The sequence below is a fragment of the Lynx canadensis genome, chromosome X (genome assembly GCF_007474595.2).
Source record: "Lynx canadensis isolate LIC74 chromosome X, mLynCan4.pri.v2, whole genome shotgun sequence".
Classification (NCBI taxonomy): domain Eukaryota; kingdom Metazoa; phylum Chordata; class Mammalia; order Carnivora; family Felidae; genus Lynx; species Lynx canadensis.
Genome location: NC_044321.2, coordinates 98119274 through 98125699, shown reverse-complemented (window position 1 = coordinate 98125699; position 6426 = coordinate 98119274). Strand labels below are relative to the sequence as shown.

The window sequence follows — 6426 nt, the reverse complement described above, 5'->3', positions numbered from 1 at the left end:
AGTTTTGTGCACACATCTAATTATTTCCCTAAGATGGTGTCTTTAGAAGTGGAATTAGAGGCTAAAAGATACAACTTGTTGTTTTCTTACTGAAATGTTTTAAAGTAAAAAGTAATTATGAGCTTAAATTATAAAAGCAAAATATACCAGGTGCTAAAAAAACAAAGAAGTATACAACATAGGAAATGTAAGTCATTTCTGCTTTCTCACCCCTCAGAGATCATAATTTTTATTAGGTTAATGTCTGTTTTTAATAAGAACAATTATAATGGTCCTTTTAGCATTGTCCATTGCTGTCCCCAAAGATCGGTCCTTTTAATTCCCACTAGCAGTTGATAAAAGTGCCGATCTCACTGCATACTCATCAACCTTAAGTATTCTTGTTTATTAGTATTCACATTTGATGAACAAATTGATATTGAGTGCTTTTTTACATTAATGCTGATTTTGTATATATGTATATATAATTTATACATATTATAAACATTTTATTCACTCTTGTAATTAAAACTTTTGAAGTGCTGGGGTGCCTGGGTGGCTCAGTCAGTTAAGCATCAGATTCTGGGTTTCAGCTCAAGTCATGACCTCACAGGTTTGTGGGTTGGAGCCCCATGTTGGGCTCTGCGTGGACAGTGAGGAGCCTGCTTGGGATTCTCTCTTTCTCTCCCTCTCTCTCTGCCCCTCCTGACGCTCATGCTGTCTCTGTCTGTCTCAAAATAAAGAAATAAAAAAAAACTTTTGAAGTGTTTTTACTTAGGGTTTTTACATTTTTATGTAGTCACATTTATCAACCTTTTCCTTTCTGATTTATTTTTTTTTATATTTAAAAGGCCTTCCCTTTTCCCATGAGCAGATAAATATTCACCCATATTTTCTCACAGTCATTTAAGGTTTAAAAGTTTTTTTTAATGTAATTTAAATCATGATATGATATATTTCAAGCATAAGAGAAGTATATAAATTTAATATAACAAGCACCCATTAATCAAACATTCCGATTTAACAGATGCTAACAGTTTGCCATATTTACTTAAGTTTTTTTTCATAAAAAATACAGCTATAGCTGTAGCTAAAGACCTATCTCCATCCCTTTCCCTACCTATGCTAAAATTTGTGTATGTAATTTACCTGCATGTTTCTATATTATTTATATATGTTTACAACCATATGCATTATGAAGTATTGTTTTGCGAGCTTTAAAATTTTTACCTAAGTAGAATCCTTTCCAACTGACTTTTGTCATTCAATATTGTACTTTCAGGATTTATCCTGATAGATGTCCATAATTTCGAGTTTATACATTTTTACTACTTTATCACATACAATTGGATGAATTGGAGTGCTCTTTGTGAATTGTCTGTTCACATCACTTGTTCATTTTTTATTGCGTTGTTGGCTTTCTGTGAATTCTGGATTGTTGGAATTATTTATTCTTGACTCAAATCCCTGTGTGCTACACTCATCATCAGGGAAATACAGATCAAAACCACAATGAGATACCACCTCACATGGGTCAGAATGGCTAAAATTAACAGCTCAGGAAACAACAGATGTTGGTGAGGATATGGAGAAAGGGGAACCCTTTTACACTGCTGGTGGGAATGCCAACTGGTACAACCACTCTGCAAAACAGTGTGGAGGTTCCTCAAAAAATTCAAAATAGAACTACCTACGATCCAGCAATTGCACTACTAGGAATTTATCCAAAGGATACAAAAATGCTGATTCAAAGGGGCATAGCATGTGCTCCAATGTTTATAGCAGTGCTATCAGCAATAGCCAAATTATGAAAAGAGCCCAAATACCCATTAACTGATGAACGGGTAAAGAAGATATGGTATATGTATATAATGGAATACTACTTGAAGATGAAAAAGAAAGAAATCTTGCCATTTGCAACAACATGGATAAAACTAGAGGGTATTATGCTAAGCGAAATAAGTCAGTCAGAGAAAGACAGATATCATATGATTGCACTCATTTGTGGAATTTGAGAAACTCAACAGATGAACATCGGGGAAGCGAAGGAAAATAAGATAAAAACAGGGAGACAAACCAGAAGAGACTCTTAAATACAGAGAACAAACAGAGGGTTTATGGAGGGTAGGTGTTTGGGAGATGTGCTAAAGGGGTGATGGGCATTAAGGAAGGCAGTTTTGGGGATGAGCACTGGGTATTATACCTATGACATGACTCACTGGGTTCTCCTGAAGACAAGACTACACTCTATGTTAACTAACTTGAATTTAAATAAAATATAAAATAAAATAAAATAAAATAAAATAAAATAAAATAAAATAAAATAAAACAAAATAAAATAAAATTCTATCCTCAAGTAAAAAAAAAAGCAAATACCTGTTCCAAGTCTATGACTTGTCTTTTTAGTTTATGACATTTTATGATGTACACAAGTTTTTAATTTTAATGTCGTACATTTATCAACTATTGCCTTTATGACTTATATTATTTTGTCTTATTAAAAAATTGTATCTTAATTCAATGATGTGAAAATATTCCATGCTCTAAAAATTTTTAAGTTTCTATTGTCAAATTTAGGTATTTGATTCACATGGAATTATTATTCTATGTGATGTGGGGTAGGGTTTTCATGTTCTTTTTCCAAATAAATAGCAAACTGCCACAGCACTATTTATTGAGTAGTACATTTTGCCCACACGGAGTAATCATGCTATCTCTATCATATATCAAGTTGCCATATAAATATCAGTCTTTTTCTGGGCTTTCTATTCTGTTCCATTGTTATATTAGTTGAGCCCTGATTCAACAGCCACTGTTAATTACTATAGCTTTATGATGAATCTCAATATCTGGTAGGGAAAGTTCTCCCTTTTTTTAAAATCATTCTTTGACACTTTCTTGATTATTTTTTGATCTTTCATGTCTCCTAGTAAATTCCAGGGTCAGTTTGTCCCTTTCTGTGAAATGCCCTTTTAGAACTTAAATTGGAATTCCCTCAAATTTATTGATTAACTTGGAAACAATTGTGACCTTTCAAATATTTTTTCCTGATCAACAAGCATGATACAAATCCCTATATTGGTCATCTCTTATAGCACTGTCATTTGTGAGTGATCACAGCTGTGGCTCTTTGTATTCAATTGTGCACTTTATTTTCCTTGTCTCTTTGCACCAGCTAGGAGCTCTACTATATGCTTAATAAAAGTAACAATAGTGTCATTCTTGTCACTTTCTCAACTTTAAAAGAAATACTGTATTTTGAATACTTTCCCAGTAAGTAAGGTGTCTGCTGTTGGTTTGGGGGTTGATAGCTCTTTTTTTTTTAATGTTTATTTATTTATGAGGGAATGTGCAACGGGTTGGTGGGGGTGGGACAAAGGATCTGACGTGGGCTCTGTTCTGAGAACAGAGAGCCCAATGCCCATGCAGGGCTCAAACTCATGAACTGCGAGATCATGATCTGAGTGCAAGGTGGACAGTTAACCAACTGAGCCACCCGGGCACCCCAGGCATTGATAGCTTTTATCAGGTTAAGGAAGATCCCAAATCTTTGTAGTTTGCTAAAAGTTATTTCATTCTTGAGTAGGCTTTGGATTTTCTCCAAAAAAATTTGTAGCCACAATATGATAAGATTTCCCCCCTTTAATCTGTTAAAACAATGATTTGTAGTAATAAATATGTTAATATTAAAAGACCTTTGTATTACGTCTCAGCTTTTTGGCTAAAATCAAGTGTAGTATCTGTTCTTATCAGCTTAAAAGATCTTTGCATTCCTAGGTTAAGCCACGCATGGTCATCATGTGTTTTTTTAATGCATGTTTGATTTTTCTACTATTTTATTCAGAATTTTGCAATTATATATAAATGAGATTAATCTATGATATTTTCCTTGTATTTTTTGAGTTGGGATTTTGTATTAAGTATTTGTATTTGCCTCAAAAAGTGAGCTTTACCTATTTATTATTTTATTCACTCGTTCACTGATTCCCAGATGAGCATTTGGATTACTTGGGGTAATTTTTGTTTTTTGATTTTTGTTTGTTTATAAAATAATGCTCAGGGTTTTTTGGCCCATACCAAATAAATCGGAATCTCTCGAGGTGGATCCAAGCATCAATATTTTAAAATGCTCCCCAGGTGACTATAATGTAAAGCCAGGTTAGAGAACCACTGCTCTAGAACAGTTTGTGTAGGATAGAGCTTGTCTGTTCTTCAAGAGCATAAGAAAGAAAATATTTGTTCTGTGAAATTTGGGTAGAATTTGTCTGTGAAATTGTCTGGCCTGGTGATTTTGTATGTAGATTCTAAAATGTTTATTCAGTTTCTTTATTGGTTATATAGATATATTCAAGGTTTTTTTCTGTTATTTCTTAAGCCAGTTTTAGTAATTATTTCTTAGAAAATTCATTTCTTATGTTTTCAGATTTATTGGCATGAAGTTGGTCATGATATTTCCATATGAATTTTTAGTCTCCTCAGTATCTCTAATTATATCCCTGCTTTTCATTCCTTATATTTTTAACATGCTTTTTCTTTCTTTTTTTATAAATATATTCACTATGTGGTTTCCATATTTTACTAGTCTTTTCAAAAGACCAGGATTTGGTTTGTTGATGCTCTGTATTATTTTCTATCTCATTAATTTCCTTTGTATTATGATTTTACTTTTTCTAATTTTCTTAGGTTTGCGCTTCATTTTCTAACTTCTTCCAATTTTTAATGCTTAATATTTTCTAAGGCCTACTTATCAGCCTATAAATGTATTAGTTATGTACCGCTGTATCTACATCTCTTGAGTTAACGATTCATGTTTTCATTGGTTTTAAATTTTAAATTTTTTCAAATTCCCATTACAATGTTTTCTTTGAACTATTCATATATATATACACATATGAACTCATCTCTTTCTCTCTCCTATATATATATATATATGTATATATATATATGCCCTCTTTTTTTAATGCTTTCTATAGCTATTGCATTGTGGTCATAGAAACTGTTCTGTGTGATATCTGCTTTTTTGTACGTTTGGGTTTTTTTGTTTTGTATTTTGGTATTTATAGAGATGAGGCTCAATCTAGCCATGTTCACTGTTTATATATTACCCAATAAACTTGAGAAGACTATATTTTCTCATGGCTTTGTGTGAGGTAATATATATGTCAGTTAGACCAAATTCTTGTTAATTGTGTAGTTCAATTTTTTTTGTAGCCTTACTATTTTTGTCTCCTTGATTGATCAGTTATTGAGAGAGCAATATTAAAATCTCCCATTAATTGTGGATTTGTCCATTTTTCTTTCCACTTCCATCAATTTTTTCTTCTTATTTATTTGAGACTATGTTTTTTGGTTCATGAAACTTAATGATTATTTTATATTCTAGTCAACTGATCATTTTGCTATTATGTAACTAATACTTTTTATACCTTTTAATGCTATTTACTTTTTTGTAAGTTTTTCTTTTAATTCCAGTTAGTTAACAGTATTATATTAGTTTCAAGTATAAATATAGTGATTCAACGATTCCATACCCCACCTAGTACTCATCACAAGTGCATTCCTTAATCCTCATCACCTATTTAACCCATCCCTGCCTACCCCTCCACCCTGGTAACCATCAGTTTGTTCTCTATAGTTAAGAGTCTGTTTCTTGGTTTCTGTCTCTCTCTACCTCTTTTTCCCTTTATTCATTTGTTTTGCTTCTTAAATTCCACATATGAATGAAATCATTTTGTATTTGTCTTTTTCTGATTGACTTATTTCACTTAGCATTGTACTCCCTGGCTCCTTCCATGTTGTTGCAAATGGCAAGATTTCATTCTTTTTTATAGCTGAATAATATTCCATTGCATATAATATGACTTCTTTTTTGTCCATTCATCAATCAATAGAAACATGTGCTGCTTCCATATCTTGGCTATTGTAAAAAATGTTGCTGTGAACATAGGGGTGCATGTATCCCTTTGAATTAGTGTTTTTGTATTCCTTGGGTAAATACCCCGTAGTGTGATTAGTGGGTCTAGGGTGGTTCTATTTGAGGAACCTCCATACTGTTTTCCATAGAGGCGGCACCAGTTTGCATGCCTGCTGACAGTGCACAAGTGTCCCGTTTTCTCCACATATTTTCCAGCTCTTGTTGTTTCTTGTGTTGTTGATTTGAGTCATTCTGACAGGTGTGAGGTGATTTCTCATTGTAGTTTTGATTTGCATTTCCCTTAAGTGATGATGAACATCTTTTCATGTCTGTTGGCCATCTGGATGTCTTCTTTGGAGAAATGTCTGTTCATGTCTTCTGCCCATTTTTAATTTGATTATTTGGGTTTTGGGTATTGAGTTTTATCAGTTCTTTATGTATTTTGGATACTAGCTCTTTATCAGATATGTCATTTGCAAATATCATCTCCAGTTCCATAGGTTGCTTATTAGTTTTGTTGATTGCTGGGATAA

At 32.8% G+C, this 6426-nt stretch overlaps 1 pseudogene; it reads left to right on the top strand.

Annotated features, from left to right (window-relative positions):
* Positions 1 to 3680: 3680 nt before the first annotated feature.
* Positions 3681 to 3808, top strand: LOC115508003 (annotated as a pseudogene).
* Positions 3809 to 6426: the final 2618 nt, after the last annotated feature.